The following is a 23428-nucleotide window of genomic DNA, read 5'->3' as shown; positions in this document are numbered from 1 at the left end:
CTCTTTGCATCAAGGGGGACAAGGCAAAACATACTGAATAAACAGATGCCCCTTGAAAATAAAATAAATGACATGTCAGTCTATTCTGGTTCAGGCAGGTTTTCTGGATCTCTTATCTCTACTTCTACACGGCCCCGTGCGATGGTGCCCAGGTGACCGGGTCTGGGTTTGAAAGATGTCCTTGTTGACTTCTGAGGTGGGGAGGCTGGCATCGGCGGGTGCTGATATCTGTCTCATCTGGTCTTAGAACTTATCCCCACCATCACCTTTAATTGCAAAGTCTGTACACCCTTATCCTGACCTAGAGAACAGAGCATAAGGGACACAAGAAGGGACATCGGTAATGGTTACGAAACAATGTGAATGTGCTTAATACAAACTAAGCACTAAAATACGGTCATTTCTATCACAATCTTTTTTTAAAGTCTAATGGAAATTACTTTTATATTATCTTGTGTTTTGTCCCTCACTTCTGTCAGTTGAAAACAGGCACATTCCACACAAAACAAACAGGTAATTCTAAATTTCACTTAAAAGATGAGCATGGCTTTGAACAAGCCCTTGGCACCAACATGAGGGGACTTGGGGGTGACAAATGCCACATGCGGCCATGCCGGGTTCAGCAGTTCAATGGGTGGATTCAACACCTGGCTTTTCATCTCTGCACGGCCCGAACTGGGGTGTTTCTTAAGCTCTTCAAATCTGCTTTTCCTCCTCGGTAACATGAGGATTTTAATACTAGTGATCACGTCACATTCTTGTGAGCTAATCCATGTAAAAGACAGACTTGCATGCTTAGAAAGCACTGAAAAAGATCAGCTATGACCAGCCCAAAAAACTATGGGCCAGGACCCAGTAAAAGTAAAAAAAAAAAAAAACAAATAAAAAAACCGTTCAGTATCAGTCCAATGCAGACCAGGCCACTGCTGTGCCCACAGCTGTGGATGACTTCACGTGTCATCTTCCTCCATCATTTCTGGCTCTCTGGACACCCTGTCTCCTTTCTTGGGTGATGGTCCCAGGATCTATGCATGCCCTGACCACTCTGTGAAGTCTATTTATTTTATAGTAGGTGTCGGGAAACTTTTTGGCTGAGAGAGCCATGAATGCCACATATTTTAAAATGTAATTCCGTGAGAGCCATACAACAACCCGTGTACGTTAAGCATTATCCAAGAAAAATTTGGTGGTGTCCCGGAGGACAGCTGTGATTGGCTCCAACTACCACAACCATGAACACGAGCGGTAGGAAATGAATGGATTGTAATACATGAGAATGTTTTATATTTTTAACATTTTTTTTAATTAAAGATTTGTCTGCGAGCCAGATGCAGCCATCAAAAAAGCCATATCTGGCTTGAGAGCCATAGGTTCCCAGCCCCTGTTTTATAGTAACCTCAAATACCAGATGGGTGTAAAAGAAGCATTTCCCCCCTTTGCTTCCAAGAAAGCACTTATGTAACCAGGAACTACAATCCAATTGCTTCCTTATTGCATGGCCTTCTGCACCCTACATTGAAGGGTATACTTTAAAACTTTTACTAGTCAAGGACACCACCCTGGAGTTCCTCCCAGCAGGGCCGGCAGAATAAGTCTGCAGCTCCCTGGCAGGGGTTCAGAGGTAAGGTGTCAAAAACACATAAAACTGAGAATGTTTTGAATAAAAGAAGGAAGTTTAGAGCAAGAAGTACAGTCATTAAGAGTCCTGCTGATAGAGAAGGCTGTTCCAATTGTGCGACCTTGGACATGCTACTTAATGATCCTGACCTGCTCCTTCCCCTGTAAGGTGGGGATCGTAATACAGGTGACTGCTGATGACCACCACGTGAGCTACGGGCAAAGAGAAGTGCAGTCTGGTGCACCGGAAGTGCTCAGTAGGTAGTCATTCTTAACTCAAAGGAAGATCTGTTTCCAGCCCTCAGTTGGCTCAGTGGATTGAACATTGGCCCAGCATATGGATATCCCGGGTTCAATTCAAGTCATAGTACACATGAGAAGCAACCATCTGCTTCTCTCTCCTTCCTTTCCCACCTTCTCTCTCTCTTCCCATCCCCCATCCAGTAGGTTGATTTGTTTGAGCATCAGTGCTGAGGATAGCTCAGTTGCTCCCAGTGTGTCAGCCTCAGGTGCTAAAAATAGCTCAGTACTCGAGCATCAGCCCTAGATGGGTTTGCTGAGTAGATTCTGGTTGGGGTGCATGTGGGAGTCTACCTCTCTAACACCCTTCCTGTCACTTAAAAAAAAAAAAAGAAAATAGATATCTGTATTCTCATCAAAGAAAACCAAGGCCGTGTCCTCACCTGAAGGTCACAGCAGCCTCTACCTGGCTGTTTCAGGTAGAGTAAGGAAGAGGTTCAAGGAGTGAGGTCGGCCTGGCTCCCCACTTAAAACACTGGCTTCTGCTGTCCCTCACTGTGAGATGACAGGTGAGACACAGAACTAGCCTGGCTGTAATTTCCTCATCACTCAATGGAGTTAATTAGGGTACCTACTTGTGGGGGTTGTTTTGAGAATTTAAAGAGACAAAACTCTCACAGCAAGTGCTCAATAAACGTTAGCTAAGAAGATTGAGACTGTATGGACTCAGCCTTGCGGAGAGACACATACCAGGGCGTGGCAGTTGGATTTTCTCCAGGTTCGCGGAAATGCGTAACCAAACAGGTGAGTGTGTGTGTGCCTCCCACTGCCACACTGAGGCCTTCACTTCAGAGCAGTCGGTCCTGCCACAAGCCCTGTGAGTCCCAGCTCTTCGGAGCACAACTGAAGGAACACCGACCATGCCATCACCAAGGCTGGATGCCGTCCAGTGGACACAGATGGTTCATTAGCCGTGGGATGACAACCTTGGGGTGAATGTGGGGACACATGCATGGGACAGAGAGAGAGGGTTGTCGGGCTGACAGGCACCCCCATTGGTTTTTCCGCTGACCTTGCTGAGTTCAGTGAGCTGTCTTGTGTGTGTGGGGGGGTACATTCCCAAGCATTCCCACAGTCTCTCCTACTATGCCCGTGACCACGCCTTCAGTGAATTTGCTGAGTTTATTTTGCCTACCTCTCAGGTAAATCAGTCAGCTACAAAATAGCACTCTAGCCATGAGGTTACAAGATGTGTTTTCAGAGAATGCCACTGCGCTTTAAATCATTTATGGGGGTGGGGTAATATATATATATATATATGGCAAGTTTTAATGACTGCCACAGAACTTCAATAGAAATTTGAAAAAAAAAAGTGCAATCCAGGGTTCCTGTGTGTTTAGAGCGTAGATCAATTTATGCCTTCACAAGAGGCCGTTTCTGCAGAATATTTGTGTCATTGCCAAACTGAACAGAATAAACAGTTATCAATCTATACTCACATCCCTGCTGCCTTAAAATGTATTCTGTTAGAAACTTTCATGTTGAGGGGGAAGCAATGAATCTTGCTGCCTACATCCTGCATTTCACCAGATGCTGTGTTATATTAGAGCCTCAGTCCCCATGAGGACGGAGCTATCTCTACACGGGTGAATGTGACCTGCTACAAGTATGCCGCGTTTCTGCCCTCTTCTGATAAAATCAAGCTCCAGCAGCCCTGTGGTTGACAAAGACACCTTTTGTGTCAAGTAAGTAGTGCGTGAATTTGGCTCTGCTTCAACTTACTGAATCATTGAGGAGAAACGACTCACTTTCGAACTTCTCGCATGTCATGAATGCTGGCATGTTTGTATTTCAGATGTGTTTCTTTTAAACAGAATTCTGAATCAACTCTTCATACAATCTTCCTTTGCTCTTCAGGGACAGGAAGCAAAGCCACAGACTTGTATTGAAATGACATAAACAGTGCGTTAGCCAATCTTCATGCCTGATGCCAATTAAAACCTTGAAGCCCAAGATCGCGGGCTTGAGCAAGGGGTCACTGGGTCTGCTGTAGCACCCCAGTCAAGGCACATATGAGAAAGCAATCAATGAACAACTAAGGAGACTAAGGAGCCGTAACAAAGAATTGATGCTTCTCATCTCTCTCCCTTCCTGTCTGTCCGTCCCTAGCTATCCCTCTTTCTGTCTCTGTCACAATAAAACAAACAAAAACCAAACAGATCGTGAGGTAAAAGACCCCAGGAGCGAATGCACTGGTCACCATCATGTTGCCTAGTCCACTTATGAAACAGACTGTCCTTAAAAAGTAGGCCAGAGACCACAAAAAGGACTGTCTAGCAGTCAGAGGAGGACTGCACAGCACACAGAGCCTGTGACACAGAGACCCGGAGCCCAGGGAAAGGAGGAGAAGCCAGGGCCAGAGGTGTGGTGTCTCCGTCCACTCTGCTTCTGTCCCTGTATAGAAATTCTCATCCTCCCTTTTCCTAAGGCGATCTGATTTATTCTTTCCTCCTGATAATCCAAAGTGCTTACCACACACAGAATCAGAGGTCACTGCACTTCCATGATGATTACCGACCCCTCCTCCACACAAGGCTCTGAGATAGACTCCAGTCTTAGGAATTCTTATAAACAGGACACTATCTAATGCATCTCTTCGACATCATGATAGTGGCAAAAGCATTTAGTTTCTTTTTTTGTTTTTAGATTTTATTTATTCATTTTTAGAGAGAGAGGGGGAAAGTGAGAGAGAAGGGGGAAGAAGCAGGAAGCATCAACTCTCATATGTACCTTGACCAGGCAAACCCATGGTTTCGAACTGGTGACCTCAGCATTCCAGGTTGATGCTTTATCCACTGCACCACCTCAGATCAGGCAAAAACGTTTAATTTCTACTTCTGTATTCCTCATAGAGTTTGTAGACAGATTATAAATCTGTTTTTGCATTACAGGAGCAGAATTTCTTCCTGTGCATTGCTCATGTGAATCACACGTGACATGTCAACAGCTAAGAGGTAACAGTGTCTAGTAGAGTTCTACGAATTTTTACATAGCATCATTATTTTTCTTCTTCAAAATAAATGTAAGCAAGAAACAAAACTATATGTCACAGCTTTGTGACAACGGGGTTTTTTTGTTTTGTTTTGTTTTGTTTTTGGTTTGTTGGCTTTTTCCAGCACTGATGATGATATTATATTTAACTGTTGGAGTCAGAACTTGGTTAGACCAGGCACTGACTCCAGATGTGCCATGTAAGGAAATTAACTTCCTTGAGCCTCAATTTTTCCATCTTAAAAAAAGAAATGTAGATAAAAACCTTAGGAGACCTTGTGTGAGAGCCACAAAAGCCAATGCATTTTCAAGGATGGGGCAGAGAAGTGCCTAGCCCATGTCTGATCAATAATTGTTAGTTTCTTTCCTTCCTTCCTCCCACCTCCTTTCCAGTCCTCATTATCAATAAGACCGCATGCTTTCTCGCGATACTTCACTGGATCTTCACAACATTGTAATGAGGAAGGTATGATTGACATCCCCATTTTATAGACGGGCAACTGAGACCCATGGAGATTGAGCAAGTCACTGTCATGCATGTAGAATGGAGAACACTCGTGAATCAGTGGGAAGCCTGGCAGACACTCAGCTAATGCTGTTGACCCTGACAGGATAGCTTGTAAGACAAACACTGCTTCTTTTCCATATTCTTAGGTCCCAGCACACTCAATAAATGAGTGTGTGTGTGTTTTCCATTCAATAAAGAAATGGTTCACTCATCATTTTATTCATCTGAAACTTATTGGATATTTATGATGTATTAGGCACTGTGCTACATGCTGGGCAGGTGGGGGGCGGGGGTGGTTGTTAGATTAGTAAAAAGTAAAGCTTGACCTTAATGCAATTTGCCATTTTCACACCCCCCACCAAACATCAATGGTAGAACATATAAGCATCAATTAAATATGGATGTGTTTTTCCGATTTGAGTAAAAGAATCTCAAACTACTTTGGCTAAAAACATTTTCCTTCAATACAGCAATAAAACAATAAAGGAGAGAAATGTGTTAGGAGAATGTCACAACATATTTGGAGAAGGTTGACCTCAATCATGCTTAAAGAGTTAAAAACAAACAAACAAAAAAAACCATGGTAGACAGTATAACATTCTGTTCAGATAAAATAATAGGTTACTTACAAAGACAAATACATGAATAAGCCAGGCCTCGTGTTCGCTCATTGAGGGCAGTGGGACCTAAGGATGTAGGAAAGAAGCTGTATTTGTCTTAAAAAGGCTTTATATTTTTTGGGTCGACAAGCCTTGACTGAATGCTTTCCATTGGTGCTCCTGTTTCTTAAACATTTTCCACTCTACTTATGTGACAAGAAGTGACTCAATCCCCCCGGGATTTCAGTTGTCCGTCAGTAAAGCAGGGATGGCAGTAATATCTTCTTCATCACACTGTTTTAAAGATCAAGTGAGGCTTCATGGGAAAACCTTTGTCACAGCGCCTGAATATGAATTGTTTAATTTGAAAATAAAAATAAATTATAGCTTGAATGATAACACTTTAGACAAATTATTCTTAAATGTATTTGAAACGATTGTCTAGATTTCCCAAGAACATAGAAGGGGCACATTTTTAAATATAGTTTTTCTTTATCCCGCATTGCTCTGGGTTAAGTGAGACCTATTTAAATTAAACGTCCAGCCACATTCTCTGCTTAGGGTTATAAGGGTTAAATCCCCTATAAAAACAGTAAAGCCATGCATTCATATGATAAGTAACAAAGTCGATCGATTTAATCTCATAAAATGTGAACAAATATATCAACATATTTATATTATGTGGCCTAAGTGCAGGAAATTCTGTAGTTACTCTACGATGATTAGATTGTAGCTTTATTTATTTTAAGTTTATGTTCCAGCTGCTTCTGAGCAGACAAGTACAAGGGGTTGAAAGTATAGACCACACAAGATTGATTGTCGCAACAAGACACTGGAACACAAGTAAGTCGGTGGATCCATCAAAGACCCAAGTAATGCATGCTTATGGTTCCTGGGAAAGTTGGCTTGTCCTCCTGGGGGAAGGTAGACTTGTAGCCCCTTCTCTGTCCCCATGGCCCTGGGGTCTCTCAGGGAACCAACCAGAGCTGTTTGAGCCAGAGGGGAAGGGAGGACTCTCATCAGCTCACAGTAATAAGGTACCGTTGAAATCCCACTGAGGCTTGTTGTTAATGTGGATTTGGTAACAACAAGTGATACTATCTGAAGACGCAGATCACCTACCAGGTGGTGAAGTTGGAAGTGAGGATGGTGCCTACCATTGAGCCCAGCTCGAGGAAGTGCCCGGGATTGCTTGGGATCGACTGAATGAAGTGAGTGAATGAATTGAAAGAGTCCCTTCTCCAGCCAGTGAAGCTTGAGGAAGCAGGTCATCACTGCACATGCCAAGGACACATAACAACATGGAGCCTGAAGCCTTGCCTCTCTCTGCCTCTGCCTCGCCCGGGATCCCAGAAACGGGCACTCAGCCCCAACATGAGCTTGCTCGGCGGCTGTGGTGACTTCTCGGGAGGCTGGCAGGATCTCTTAGAGACTCAATTCAAAGAGACTTAAAAATAAAAAGCTTCAAGTAGAAAACACTGTGAATGGTTTTGTTTTAAAGGAAAAACTTCTCACACCAAATAAGGAGTAAGTACACTTGTGGACGAAACCCTATATTTACCATGTTGGTTAAGTTTGCTCATCTTCTTTCTATCAGGAGAGGTGCTTGAAGTCCTTCCTTAGATTCTTAGATACTGTTACTCTCTCTCTAAAGAATAATCAAGAGAACCTGACCAGGTGGTGGCACAGAGGATAGAGCGTTGGCCTGGGACACTGAGGACCCAGGCTCAAAACGCTAAGGTCGCTGGCTTGAGCCTAAAGGTCGCTGGCTTAAACAAGAGGTTACTGGCTCAGCTGGAGCCCCCGCCCCCCATCAAGGCATGCGTGAGAAAGCAATCAATGAACAACTAAAGTGACACAACTGTCTACGGCCATACCACCCTGAAAGCCTGAAAGCACCCGATCTCGTCTAAAGTGACACAACTATAAGTTCATACTTCTTATCTCTCTCCCTTCCTGTCTGTCTGTCCTTGTCTATCTATCCCCCCTCCTACCCCCTGGTTTAGTGTGTGTGTGTGTGTGTGTGTGTGTGTGTGTGTGTATGAATAACCAAGAGAAAGAAGCTTCAGGGAAGATGGTCAGTAGCAGCGTTGACTCTGCTTCTGATGAGAAATGATTCAACATGAGGACTCATGAGGTTCAACTTGCTGATTTGTTTGGATAACTTTCCACCATACTTGTTCTGACTCCCAGCCACATTGGAGTTGCTGGGACAGCTGGCCTGTCTCCACACGGGTCACCACGACTATCACCCAACTCTGACCCTCTCTGCCCTTGGATTTTCACACAGTGAAATTGCCAAGGAGCTGGAAGGTACAAATCCTTAATTCCACTGAATTTAATTTTCTTGAATAACAGGCAGCCTGGGAGCCCATTGCAGTAATGTCTTTTGAGCAAAGTTTCTCTTAAAAACAGTGAGAAAATAGTAAAAAGCCACATTTCTTTGATCTAGACTTCCAGCAAACTCTAGCATTTGAGTCTTTGGTAGAATCCCGGAAATGGGAGATAGGGACTCACCATTACTTTTAAGCTTATGCCTGCAACAGTTATTTTTAACCGCTTTTGTGTATATTTGGGCTCCACATTATGTGCCCACCCACTTCCTGTGAAGACTGTTGAACAAAAGAACACTGGAAGGAGTTCGGGAATTGAAGGGGTCACTGAGCTGTCTCCCTAGCACCCTTCTGTTCCTGCTTGGTGTCCTGCCTCTGGTTTAGGGGAGGAGGAGGTGGCCAGTTTAGACTTTCTCTTGTCTGGTGAAAGCACTGAGTGGTCCAAGGTCAGGGCAAGCCCACTCTCTGCCATGATAATTGGTGTAAGGGGCCCAGGGAAGAAACTAGAAAGGCCGGCATGTCTCTGGGCCAGGGATTGGTTCTGGAATGGGAGCGTGGCTCGATTTCAACCAGTGACTTGTATGCTTTTGTTGAGGAAGGGGGGTGGCTTGCTTTTTAAAGAGTTACTCAAACCAATGATCTCTTCCTGGACAATGCATGCATGAGTCTGACCTCTGGACAGTCTGAGCCATTCTGTCTCCATGAGTGGAGGTGATTCCTCTGAAGACAAAGCCAAGTACAGCTGGAAATGTGAAAATGGAGTGTCACTCTGAGCCAGTGGCACCTGATCACCCAGTTACAAGAGCTGATCAACCTCCTGTCCCATTCAAGCTGGTTCAGGAAGAGTTACCAGTGACGCACAACAGAAGACACTCTTAATGGCATTCACTGTGATTACAAGACTTCCTTTAATTCTCACTTGTCATTAATATTGATTAGAAGGAGCTGCACAAATGATTCATGCAAAGAAATTGTTTGGTTTGAAAGATAAGCTCTACCTTGACCAGGACCTAAGCAGGGTCAAACTCTGTGACTTTGACACAGAAATCCACCCATCACTAGAAGGATTTTAATTGGGTTCCTCTTGTAAGTATGCCTCAAGCTTTTTAATATAAAAATGGAGTTTATCTAATATTGAAATCATTAGAACCAGAGATATAGGCACATCATTTCCAAAATGGTTGAAAATGTTTACAGAAATCAACAATTCTAAGATTAGCTTATTATTTCCCCCGTCCTTTCTCAAGAGCTTTTAGGACTTTGTTTTGCCTTGAAAAAATTCAGTATCAATCTTCTCTATATATAATTATTTTTTAAAAAAACAACAAGCTTATTAATTGGAGGGTCTCCATTAGAACTGTGGATAACAATTGCTATAGTGGAAAAAAAAGCATTAAAATACAATTTTTCAAATAAACAGTCAAAAAGTTTAAAACATCTATCTTCTCTCCCTTTTGTAGGAAATAAAAGCTAGATGTGGGAATAAATCCTAAATCCCTAATTTAGCTGGTACATTGTCAATAATGGAATCGATTGACGCTTTAATTGCATCTTACTCTGTGAATGCAACATTTACATCACCATTGCTCTTAGGGTAGAAGAAAAAGCTGACTTAAGTAACTTTACAGAAATTGCTTAATAATTAATTCATCTTCTCAAAAACAGACCAGAGCACTCAGCGAGTGAGAGACACCACCAGGATAAAAAAACTGAATTACACGTCTGATGCATCTCGCCGTTCAGTCCTTCTTTTTCTCCATAGAATTGGATTAGTCGTCCTCACAGATAACTCCAGCTTGCATTTGAGTTCCGTTATTACATTTCATTTTTGTCTCATGAAAAGGGTTGTATAAAGTATGATTTATTCCCCTTGTCTGTCCTAGAGTTTCTGGTATACTACTCCAATGAGAAAAAGCAGTTTTGAGGATGGATGGATGGATGTCTCTGAAGGTGTTGAAGAAACTCTGTTGATGCCTTACCATAGCTAACTAAGTTCATGAATGAGTGTGAGTTATAGGTGATCTTCAGGCCTCAGAATTAAACGGTGCAAACTGACAATACTCAATACAGTAAAAAAATAAATAGATGTAAAGGTGATTGTGTGTTGCCAGATAAGAAAGCAGAGTACCAGAGTCAGTATATTACTGTGAGTCTTAGTTTTATATTTCTGGTTAGACACTGCATGGCTAATAAAATATGAAATAGAATTTAAAATTGTATTTCAGGTATCAGAATAATATACGGGTTATGTTTTTGTTCTTAATTTGGAGGTTTCAGTATATCCACATTGCCTAGCATAGTTCTGGTAATCTAATAAACCCCCTTGCTAAAGTCTTGCTAAATCCATTAATTAGAATCACATTGAATATATTGTGTTTGCTTACTTAATACACTCTGCCTATTTTCCTCAAAGATTAGAGTAGGTTTTTAAAATACTTAAAATGAAAACAAACTAAAATAAATAAATGAGAGCATTAGGGCAAAAGAAAAGTATGGATAGGAAAATAACAAATCCGTGGTAAAACAGTTACACAGAAACACAAATGTACAATAACTGGAGGCTGCGACAATTGTCTCTGTACTGCTAGCAGCCAAAGCAGAGAAGGAGGCAGGATCGGCTACATGGCATCAAGTATCCTTGGGACAAACAAAACGGTTACTTGGAAGAGTCTCGACCTTTGTGACCCAGAGATTAGGGAGTAATTTCTGAGGGGCCCTTGTCATCAACGTGGCCAGTTTTCTGTGCCTATTCAGGGAAACCTTTTGCAATGCCATCCTGTAAAGTCAGGCCAAGGTGTGTTTAAGTAAAAATCATTCATCAAGGTCCAAAGCAACACATTGTAAGCACGAAGCTCCCTGATAAGGTCACTGTACTGTGAAGATAAAGGGGATTCCCTCTGAGATTAAAGCGGTCACATGCCAGCTCTGCCTCTTCTGCAAAATGGAGACGACAGCTACCGCGATGTCACTGTAAATGCACTGTTAGGTAAAGGTCTTGGCACAGTGCATGAGGTAAGGGCTTATTGAGGGCTGCTTTTGTTTGTGTTGTACATTGTAGTTCAAAGAAAACATTTAGAACTGGACAACTGACTGCGTTCTGTACCAAATAAATAGATGTATTTTGACTCTCCCTTTCTACACATTTCTTCTGTGTTTAAAAGCAATCTGAGCAAGTAATAAAGTGTTGGCATTAGATCACTCATAAGATCCCACTAGATAAAAGACATCACATCATGACACGTTGTATTCGTGGACAGCCGACCAAGCACCACCACAAATGGGTAGCTTAAAACAACAGGAATGCACTGTCTCACAGCCCTGGAGGCTAGAAGTTCAACATCAAGGCAGGGCCATTCTCCCTCTGGCACGTGAAGGGGAGCATTCTTCCTGCCTCTTACTAGCTCTGCTGGTTGGCCAGCATCTTTAGAGTCTCTGGTTTGCAGATGCATCCCCTGCCCTGCCAGTTGCTTTCTCCTTCTGTCTTCACATCACTTTTCCTGTTGTATGTGTCTATTTTGTGTCCAAAAGTTCTCTTTTTATAATGACACCAGTCATATTGGATGAGAGCCTACTCTAAGGACCTCACTTTAATTTGATTGCCTGTGTAAAGACCCTATTTTCAAATAAAGCCGTATTCTGTTAGAACGTATCTTTTGGGGGGGGGGGGAGGACAGAGTCCAATCTGACACACGTCATCTCCACACCGTTCTGAATACTCACAATGCACGAGGTGCCGTGCTCAGATTTGGTTAACCGCTTCAGAATGGTCCACAATTACGGGAGCAGGATGTAGAGCTTGAATAAAAAGAATGAATGAAGGGGTGCTTTCCCCAGGAAGTTTGTTCCCGTGCCCCATACCCCTGTGCCCTTGGCCCTGCTGGGCTCCCAGACAGCCCTGCACAAGGGCTGAGACTGGATTCATCCGGCTTTTATAAATCACGTCTTGGTCAGCTCCTCAAGGGCAGACAGCAGCTACTTAATCATTCCCAGTGCTTAACAGAGAGCTTGGCACACAGCTTCCCCTCCTAGCACACACATGGGATGAATGAGTGAGTGAATGAGTAAGTGAATGGGTGAAAATGGGAATGGGGAAGCTAGGGAACGGCCCCCGTCGCTAAGACACCTCATCCCACCTAGATTTTACAAAATGGGTCAGAAATGCTTGGTCATGTATTTTAAGGATTTTTTTTTCTCCACATGGAGCCTGGTGAGGTGGCCACCTGACCCGAAAGGGCAGGTCACAAGTTGCTGAGGGCCACCCAGAGGGCTACACCGATTGTTCCATGTCTCATGGGGAAGAATTCATCTCCACATGTATTGAAAATGCTCTAACGAGAGAAAAGAGGCAGCTACGCCTTAGAACGCAGCGCTGTGGTGGAAAGCTGTGAGGGGGAGTGCCCGCACCGAAGGGAAAAGCCGGTGGCCTCCCAGCCAGCCCCCACTGCACAGCTTGGCATGGTGCTCAAGACATTGTTTCTCTTCCAAGGACTGTTCCAAGTGGACTGATGTGTGAGTCACTCAGATGTCAACTGTACGGCCAATGTTCACGGCCACTCAGCGTGGGGCTGACCAGTAATTCTGACAACAAAGACTTTGTCTACTGAAAAGTAAGTTTGTTTAAAATGCTGTGGGGGAAAATAAAGGATAATGCACAAAACCTGACTAATACATTTTTCACTGTAGAAGAGAGAAACACCCCTCCTCCCCCATTGGTCTAGTGAAGGGAACACAGCTCTGGACATAGAGTCAGAGACTGGACTTGGACCGGAGTGCCTCTGCCTTCGACTGGCCAGGATCTTGTACACTGTACTATGAATGTATTCAGCTACTCCAAGCCAACGTCTGCTTCCTAACCAACAACATGTAAAACGATGTGACCTCCCAGGTGGTGAGGATGTGTAAGTACCGTATTGCCCCATGTATAAGATGTACTTTTATTTTGGAGCCCGAAATTTGAAAAAAAACTGTATTACATAAAGTTATTGAACTCAAGTTTTATTCATCATAAAATTCATACAACTCCTCATCACTGTCAAAACTCCCATCCATTAGCTTGTCCTCATCTGTGTCTGATGATGAATCACTGTCTTCAACAATGAGCACAAAAACAAGCGTGAAAAAGCAGGAAATGCAAGTAAAAAACATCGACAACCACTGTATAAGATGCATCGAGTTTTTAGACCCCAAATTTTTTGGAAAAAGGTGCATCTTATACATGGAGAAATACGGTAAATTCAAGTAAGAAAAAATAAGTGAGCCTGTGTCTGAGACTAACTCAGTGATGTTAGTGTCTCCATCATGTAGTAGAAATGAATAATTTACCTGCTTTGATTGCTTAAAAAGCTACACTGTTTACCAAAGCTTTTTTTTTTAGTCAATAAACTCAACCACGGTTTTTATCACCAACAAGATTAAATATTAATACTTATTCATCCCAGCAGAAGGGACAGAGTGTGGTTGGTGGGAAGCCCGGGCGGTGGACAGTGGCTTTGAAGTGAAGGCCAGGGAAGGGCCTGGTGTCAGGGTGATCTTTCAGCTGGCCCTGACCTTCCCTGCCATTCCTGAAAAAACAGAGAGGGACAGGAGCATAATGTAACTGGGTGACACAGAACTCTCTTAAATGAGTAACTCCCAGATTAAAAAAAAAAAAGGCAACTCATGAACCCCCACCACACACACGCCACTGCCTGGCTCCCCGCAGGCCTGGGGGACGAGTGCCCAGGAGTGAGGCCAGCATGCCTGTACTTGTATAAAGCTGCTGGAGGGTCTTTCAGCTCAGCCACTTAGAGGAGCCCCTATTGGACGCTATCCTTCAAGGTTTACAGGTAGAATTTTCAGAGAGCATTAATCACGGCTCCAAAGCAGTGGCAGACAAACCTATTTGTCAAAGATGGAAACTTCTGCCTACAGCTAGGTTGTGAAGAACAGTCACCTGTCAGGTAAGATGTCGTTTGTTTACATGTGATCTTCCTTTGAATCTTACTTGACCTTGGGTAACAGGATTTTAAGCTTCGTTTATGTTGGTGGGTTGCCTTTCCCTGTTCAAGAAATACATGTGTGAGTGGGAGCCCTTGTGACACGTCCCTGGTGTACTAGGCCTGCTGAAGCTCTCCACCGCTCATGGCAGACTCTATGACAACACTAGGGGGCGGGTGCTTTAACCCTCGCTGAGCAAACAGGTGCCAGGAGCTTCATGATTTGCCCACAGTCACACAGCAAGGTCCGGCGCCCAGAATGGCACCCAGACAGTCTCGCTGTGAAGGTTCTTGTCTATTATCTTCATGGGAAGAAAAATCATTGGCTCAGAAGTGCTTAGTGCTCATGTACTGTATGGCCAGCAATGTGTTAGAGGGAGACCACAGGGACTAAAAACTAGCCAGGCCTTCAAGCTGTTTGCAGTATAGGAGACACAGGAATCCAACAACAGCTGTAGGGCAGTTTTAAAGGGGCCAGGATGTAGGGGGGGGTGGGCAAGAGGCACAGAGGAAGGCCTGTAACTGGACAAGGTGGGAGGCACCCCGATGAAGTGGAAGGCCTTGGGCTCAGGCTACCTGGATTTTAATTTCACACATGCAGTGTAACAGCAGAGGTCACGTGGCTTTAGCACACTGGGCCTTGACTTCCTTCTCTCTAAAATGGACTGAGTACGGCTTCCCAAGTCATAAAGTCATTATGGGGATTAACCGTGGCAGCGCACCGTAAGCTACGGGTCACGTGGCACGTAGCAAGGGCCCATCACACACTGGAATACAGTCACTACTGAAAGGCACGCAAATGGGGATCTGGAGAGAGTGAGAATGAGCCCGTGACACCAGGGACAGCGGGATCGGTCCAGAGTGACAAGGTCTCGCACTGCTAATGCTTCTCTGAGACACTCGGGCCTCCCCCGTAGAGACACACACGTCACCCAAACCCAGAAGAAAATTAAATTATGAGTCTGTCAGTTGACCAATCGACTATGAGAAGTAAATATAGAACGAAAAGCAATTTAAGATTTCATATAGATTTTCCTTGTATTATTCCACCTGTCCCACATTGTTTCCCTCTGAGAGTCTGCCTGAGACCTTGGCTGTGTTTATTGATTTAGGGAAATGGAACAAAGGGTTCTGTTCTCCTAAAAGTCTCAGGAACAATCTGTGTTTCCCTCCAAAGGCCTGTGTACCAGCTACATTTAGTTCAAGGTTTAAATCCCAAGCTCACTGAGAAATTCATCTTGGGTTTTACTATCCCTTCAAGAGAAAATCCTGGTTAGCATTTTCCGTGTGTTGTTACAGTCGTTTGCTAGAGATTTTTAGAAGTCGGTTTCCACAGAGATGCCCCCATGTGACTGTTCTACTCAAGGGAGCCAGCCTGAACTGAAGAAGCTGTGACCCCAGACATCTCAGTGACAACATCATGGCATTCATAACTCTCACTGCCATCTAACAAAGCAGCAGGCTTTCTGCATCAAGGGGAAGCGGGCAGAGCCCTTGTCCACTGAACTTCCTGCACCTGACTGACAGGTTGGCCAACAAAAACCTGAGAAGTGGAGCAACTGACACGTCACTGGGTTCTGTAAGTGGGACCTCTGTCATCTCCAGGCAATGTGATGATGCCAAACGTAGTTCGGGCAGCTATGTTCCAGGTGTCCTTCTTCCCTTCTGGCCTTCTGACACCTCTAAATCTCAATTCAGTTCGATCAAATTTCTTCCTGCCCATCCGTGTTTAAATTCTCAGTGAGAACCTCGGTGAAACATATCAGTGGGGATGGGGGGGGGGGCGAAGCAGACGTGATACCTACTGAGAGCATTTGTTAGAAAACCAAACTCCTGTAGACCCCCAGCAGGTAGGATGTAAACATCCCGCTTTACTGGCCATGGAACTGACTTGAATCCCCACCCACTCCGCCCACTTCCCGCCCCACCCCCACCCTCCCGCCTGGACTTCCTCAGCTGGCGTAACTCTGTCAGGAATTTATTTCATTCAGGAACAAGGAACTGCCTTCACGATAAATAGCTCATGAAATCAGCTCAAAGACAAACGTCTGAAAAGACAGCGTAGCCGTAGAGTTTCCTGATACATAAATGTGAATTCCTGGTTGGGCAAACGTTAACAGTGCAAATGAGGACACAGCACATACAACACCCCCCCCCCCCCCCCCCCCCCCCCCCCCCCCCCCCCCCGCCTTTGAGTGGCCCACATTCTAGGAAATAATAAAGGTTGTCCCAGGCAAACGGCCGGGAGTAGAAAAGCACAAAGAATCAGTTGAATTTCTACTTCCAGGTGTCTTTTCTAGAGAAGTAGTCGTGTGTACAAATCAGTAGGTATAAGTTCTCAGGCAGCATAATTTCTACAGGGAAAAAGTGGAAGCCAGCTCAATCCTCATCAGGGAGGGAATAGTTAGTGGCTGTAACTGTCGCAAGCCAAGACCCCAAATATGAGTGCAAAATGGGCCATGTTCCTTATTTTTCTATAACTCAAGATAAAGAGTATATGTTGAACTCCAATTTAGTCTGCTCACTTCCAGACAAATTTGGTCAATTCACGACTCTTTTTTCTCTTTTCTCCCCCCACCAACTCAGGAGGCTACATACGCCCTCAGGTACTTAGGGAGCTTCAGATGTGGTGACATTGCTTGATGTTAGCCACACTGGTAGCTACTGGAGGGGTGATACCATTCTCAAGACATAGACACCTGATGTACCCGCCCTTAGACTTTACCCCTGCCCCGACCCCCAGCATACCAACCTTCCCTGAGATGGCTGTGACTCCATTTGCTTCAGGTTCAAAATTGGCACCACTTTCCTGTGGCGAACACCAATCCTTCACAAAGATGTCCTTCATGACAGGCAGGCTCCCTTGCACCATGTTTTCTCTCTTGGCATATATCTTCATCACTGGGAGAAATTCAGCCCTTATCCCTATTACGGACAGAGCTGCCTCGGGCCCCTCTCTTCTGGGAACTACACCTGTCTTCTCTCCCAGCTGCTCCTGCAGGCACTGTGATGGGGAAAGAGCTGTGAGGGGCCTGGACCTCTCAGGGTCAGGAAGTGGGAAAGTTCTCTACCCTCAGAGGTCACAAAACTTACTGGAGGGTCTGCAATCCTACCATTCCCTCTGTGGTGAGCTGTACCTTCAAGAGACAGCCAAGCCGCATCTCCCACTGATATGCTGTTCTCACAATGAGACATCAACATCCCTCTCACTGAGAGGTCGGGTGGGTCCATGTCCTCTCCCCTTGAACCTTGGCAGGACCCTGTGACCGCCTCAACCAGGAGAGTGCAGGAAGAATGACACCCTGTGACTTCTGAGCTGGGTCATGGAAATGTCATGCACTTCTGCCTTGTTCTCCTGATATGTGCCTCTGGAGTCCTGAGCTTCCCAGTGAGGAGTCTGGTGACCCAAGGCCACCATGCTAAGAAAAAGCCCAGACTGGCACATATGTAGCAGAGACAACAGGGGAGACCCTTCTCTGGTTGAAGGTTGTGTCATTTTTGCTCCTTCATTCTTAGGCTTCGTATGTCCTGAAGATGAAGACAGTGAGTCACTCAGCCTGTGAGGAAGTTAAGCTGTATACAGGTGCTCTAATGTTCACACTGCCTTACTTTAATTATGGGTGGTTTTCTCACTCAGATCCTTCATACAGGAATATTTGTAAGCCAGAAATCAATGTATAGAAACTTCTCAGTAGAATATATAGACAGATACGTAAATAGACAGATAAATGGATGTATGGATGTATGGATGGATGGATGGATGGATGATGAGTGGAAAGATAAGTGGTAAAAGAAAAATAGAAAGAATGAAATGAGGGAGAGACCGATTTCTTTGTAGTCCTAAGAGTGATTCTTGTTAAGAAGTATTAGCTGATCTAGACAACTTTGTATGGGAGTCATAGTTTGAGATCTGGAGAGTTCTGGGTCTTTCTGACTGGTTCCCAGTAGTTTCATGATTGATTCCTTACTCTTGTTCACTTCTCAGTAAATCTAATGGGAAACATTTGTAATTCAAATAAAATTGGCCCACTTTAAGACCTGTTCCAGTCTTTTCTCTTGCAAAGAGAAAAAAAAAGAGGAAAAGAAGGAAAGAAAAAAGAAAAGAAAGAAGGAAGGAAGGAAAAAGGAAGGAAGGAAAGAAGGAAGGAAGGAAGGAAGGAAGGAAGGAAGGAAGGAAGGAAGGAAGGAAGGAAGGAAGGAAGGGAGAGAGAGAGTATATGTGAGAAAGAAAGAAAGAGAAAACACAATAGCTCAAAAATCACTGCGAAGTAATGCAGACCTCTACTGGACAGCTCTTGAAGACGCCCTCCTGGGAGTTAGACAGTGGGGTTTACATAGTACATTATAATCTCAAATTCCCACAATCCCTCCAGAGACTCCCCTTCCTGTCCCCCACTTCTCTGTGGTTATGCAAATCTATGCACAGCCTCAGCCCTGGGATTAGCCTGTCTGTTCAGAGGACCCTCCTCTATGGAGAGCATTCCTTTCCCTCCCTAAGAAGGTGCAATAGCGTGAGTGTTGGTGGAGAGGATATAATTACTTATTTTTGTTTTTTGTCATGCCCTTCCTTTTTCTTTAGGAACAAAAGTTAAGTACGGAAATGCAAATTTGTCTCTGTGGAGTTGCAGATTTCCTGCCCAAGTCATAAAGTACAAGCCCCACTGGGCATCTTCCGGTTGTCCTGAGAGCAGGCAGCTCTTTGGCAAAGGGAGAGGAAGGAGGGTGGGGGAAGGAGCTCAGACTCATCCTGACTGCAGAGGAAGTGCCTGCCTTTCTGGAGCAGCAGGACCTCCCTGAGACCTGGCTTCAGGCCTGGCCCTGCTGCTTCCTACTGGGCTGGCTCTGAGCAGGTCACCCATCCCCTGGGCCTCACTCTCTCCTCATCGGCAATGCGGACTCATGAAGACCTGTCCTCACTAAACCTCAGCTGCTGCCCCACTGGTGAAGCTGCTTTGAAAATTCCAAGCACAATCCAAATAAAAGAACCCCCATGGATCCAAGAGAAAGAGTTACATTCTCCCTCCATTGGGTGAAGTTGTGGGCCGGGTTGAGGACTGTGTCAGTCTCCTGGGTCTGTTACAACAATCTCAAACGGAGTGACTTACATGACAGAAATGTATTTCTTCACAGTTCTGGAGGCTGGAAGTCCAAGACAAAAGTGCCAGCTGGTTGGTTTCACTGTGAGCCTCTCTCCACGGCTTGCAGATGCCACCTTCCTCCCTATGTCCTCTCATGGCCGTCCCTCTGTGCGTGTCTCTGTTCTCTTCTTCTAAGGACTCCAGTCATAGTGGATCTGAGCCCACCCCAACGAGCTCACTGACCTCAGTCACTTCTCTAAAGACCCTGTCTCCAAATACAGTCTGTTCTGAGATATGGATGCTAGGATTCAACATATGAATTTGGGGGGCACACCTTTCAGCCTATAACAGGGACTATCACTTTTATTTTTGAAAAGTTAATTTTATTTTCACGATTTTGTTATATTACTGTCTTAAGTTGTTTTGTGAACAGTCAGACTAATATCCTGGTTTCTTCCCCATTTGTTCTCTCACAATGAGAAGAAACAAAATTCTGAATTTTCTGTATTTTTAGGCTTTGAGTTGCTCCGGGTTTCAGACAAGAGCCGTGATGCCTCTGAGACCTCATTCATCAGTCTCCTCTGAGGCTATTTATGGTTTTCCTGCTAACTCACAATGAAATAAACATGACTCGTGATTCATCTCTGCTGATAACCAGCTTCCCAAAAAAGAGGACATTTTCATTATTCAAGATCTACTTCAAAGTAGTAACTCACTGTTCATTGAAACTGCCCAACCCATCTTCTGGCGACCACTACTTTTCTATGCTTTTGTAGATCAAAGGTAAAGAAATGGAACCTGTCATTTCCATTAGCCTCAGCAGCAACAGTACACAGTCATGAAGTACACAGGATCATTTCTCAGAAAGTGTTTACCTTCCATATTTGTTAGGCTGGCTGGCAAATATAGAATATATTTAGTATGTAATTCAAATATATCTACTATGGATATATTATATCCATGTGTTACAGTACCTATTATACACAGATATAATGTGAATATTACATATGCAGATATATATGGATATATGGAATTAGTTTTCCCAGGTCTCACCCCCTTACAGTACAAAGGGAGTTCCCCTTAGTTACTTAGTAGAAACAATGCAAATTTTTCTGGCTTCTTAGAGCGTGCCCCAGTCAAGAAACAGCCTCCTCACTAGGTGTTCAGAGAGACCTGAGCCCAGCTAAGAGTGGAGCTCAGGGAGAGATATGTCATTGTGCTAAACTGAACATCAGCCCTTCTTTCTGAACACCAACGTGTCCCCAGTGACTCAAGTGCCTCGTCTGAACCCTCCAGTCAGCATGACGGATTTTAGCTGCCTCCATGGCAAATCCCCCAGACACATTCAAATACCCCTGAACCCTGGCCACAAGCCCAGCGAGGGCTCTTGCCACACAGAAAATACCTTACATCGAGAACTTCTTACACAGAGCTTCCCTTTACATTACCTCTTTCTAACTTCAAAGTAGCCGCATCTGCTAAGTATAATTGTTCTGATTGTGGGGTTGAGAAAATGAAACTGCATCAAGGTTAAGTGATGCCCGAGGTTACAGCTCTAGCAAGTGGTGGTCTTAAAATTAGAACCCAGAAATTTCAGATTTTTAAAATTTTTTTGTAAGATTCTGTTTGAGCCAACTTGATGATGTGCCTAGGAGCAAGATCTCTACAGACTGAGAAAAATGCTTTCGGAACCCAGATATTTCAGAATGAAGTCTCAGGATGAGAGTCCCTCTGTATGTGTGGGGTGTGGGGACAGTGACACCCTCTGTCCTCTAGTGTCTAATTGCTGGCTTCACAAGGAGAGGAACCACCTGCGAGAACAAGAACCTTGCCTGCCATCGGGATCCACTATGAATTTGTGCCTGGGTCACTGAAAAGAGAATGTGACAGACGACATATTATAAGAAGGAACTGTAGGGTCCCCTTCACCAGTGGGAGGAGGAGCCCTGCAAGCGGGGAGGGGGGCTGTCGCTGGAACCCACCATCACGCCGGAAGGTTTGTGTTTAGTTGTGATGAGCTCTCTCATGTGTGGGTCACACACAGCTCTGCTGACCAACTACGCTGACACAGCTAATCCAGAGAACAAAGAGGCTGCTGCCTCGTTTTTCAGAGGAGGTTTGTAATCAGACCATTAAGTGGTGACTTGCAGGGAGTAGCAGTGGTCCTGAGGTTATTGCCAGGATGCAACTCTGCCTGCCTACGTAGAGCACCGTGAGCCCTAGTTTCGGACACCACGGGGAGGATGGGGCCACACTGAGTGATGAGCACGCACACAATCCCTGGGGACTCTCACAGCAAGGGACAGGGGCGGGACCCTCAGAATTTGGCTGAACGGTGTTATTGAGCTGAAGGCTGGGTATAAACAACACAGTGACCTCATTTGAATCCACAGGCTAATGAGGTCAGGAGACAGACGAGGTATTTCTGTCTTTAGGAATAACAGTTTATTGCTTGTGCCTGGTTAATAATGATTCTGAGGATGAGGCGAGAATAGACCTACTCTTCAAAATGTGAAGTTTGTTTATCCCAGACTCTATAAGTGCACACATAAATTACCTCTCTATTGACTCCTCCTGTGGCTGCAACCAGGCTTGAGGCCTGGTCTACCAGTAAAATAATGCCTGTTCTTCAGACAGTGCTATCCATGCAGAAGTACATATTGGTGCATTTTTATTTTCAGAACCTGAAATGTCCATTTGCAAGAGTTACATTTCAGGTGTCATTTGAGAGGTGTTAATATTTACTTACTGAGAACTTTTAAGATTTTTTTCTTTTATACATTACTCAGTATTGACTGAGGCCTAAAGAACACTTGGGCCCAGTGCTCCCGGGTCCCCATCTGTGTGGGGTGCTGCCTTCCCGGCTGCGGCTTCACACGGGAAAGACTTTTCCACCTCCCGGATGAGCTCCCGACCCAGGGTGTCTGTGAGCAAACCTGCTTCTTTAAGGGGGAAAAATGAAGGAATCTCTTTTCTTGATGTCCATTGTTACAGACACCCAATGCTGGAAACCGTTGTCTTCCATGAGGAATTTCCCGATTATCTAAAGGAGAAATAAAACTTCTGCTCCACCAATCATGGATTCTGTAGATTCTTTTTCCCTTTTACAAAACCTAATTGTGGGGCCTCTAACTTAACCCATTTCCCTTTCAAGAAAGGGGAAATTCAAGTTCAGGGTTAACTGGACCTTGCCTTGGCTCCATTTAATTACGGAAGTGTAGAATGAACCCTGGAAAAAATCTGTGCGTGTTCAGAGCTGTCTTTGGATTCCGTAAAAGTTTTCATTAAATTTTCAAATACTTTAAAGTAAGGAAACCCTTTATTAAAATGTATATCTATATATATGTTTGCCTTCACAGCTAATGTTGTGGGAAAGAAAGTAAGATCACAGACTTAAAATTTTAAAAGTCAAATTGTTGCTATTTATGAGAATGGTATTTCAGGAAGGAAGAAGGAGTGTGCACCCCAGGAGGGAGCTGGGAGTCACTCCACCCTACCCCTAATATTTGAGAGGCACAGCCGCCTTTACACCGGAGTGCCCACAGGCACCCCCTCCCCCTCCAATCAACGCATGTGTTTGGACAGGAGTCACTTTACGGGAATAAGTTCAGTCATTTCTGGGAGAGGAAGCGCCTCATGCTCACAAGGAAATGGGTTTTAAAATGAAAACTGGCTGACCAGGCGGTGGTGCAGTGGATGGATTGTCAGACTGGGATGCGGAGGACCCAGGTTCGAGACCCCGAGGTCGCCAGCTTGAACACGGGCTCATCTGGTTTGAGCAAAGCTCACCAGCTTGAACCCAAGGTCGCTGGCTTGAGCAAGGGGTTACTTGGTCTGCTGAAGGCCCACGATCAAGGCACATATGAGAAAGCAATCAATGAACAACTAAGGTGTCGCAACAAAAAACTGATGATTGATGCTTCTCATCTCTCTCTGTTCCTGTCTGTCTGTCCCTATCTATCCCTCTCTCTGACTCTCTCTGTCTCTGTAAAGAAAAAAAAAAAGTGAAAACTAATAACATGCTCTC

At 44.5% G+C, this 23428-nt stretch overlaps 1 long non-coding RNA gene across 1 annotated transcript; it reads left to right on the top strand.

Moving 5' to 3' along the window:
* The first annotated feature begins 17460 nt into the window (after positions 1-17460).
* LOC136397978 (uncharacterized) lies at positions 17461-20054 on the top strand. Its single transcript, XR_010749958.1, has 3 exons — positions 17461-17544; positions 17840-17906; positions 18903-20054. It is a non-coding gene; the product is annotated as an uncharacterized lncRNA (long non-coding RNA).
* The last annotated feature ends 3374 nt before the right edge of the window (positions 20055-23428 follow it).

This window comes from Saccopteryx leptura, chromosome 3 (genome assembly GCF_036850995.1).
Source record: "Saccopteryx leptura isolate mSacLep1 chromosome 3, mSacLep1_pri_phased_curated, whole genome shotgun sequence".
In the NCBI taxonomy this organism is placed as follows: Eukaryota; Metazoa; Chordata; class Mammalia; order Chiroptera; family Emballonuridae; genus Saccopteryx; species Saccopteryx leptura.
The sequence above is the reverse complement of the archived record's forward strand: the minus strand, read 5'-3'. Positions and strand labels throughout refer to the sequence as shown.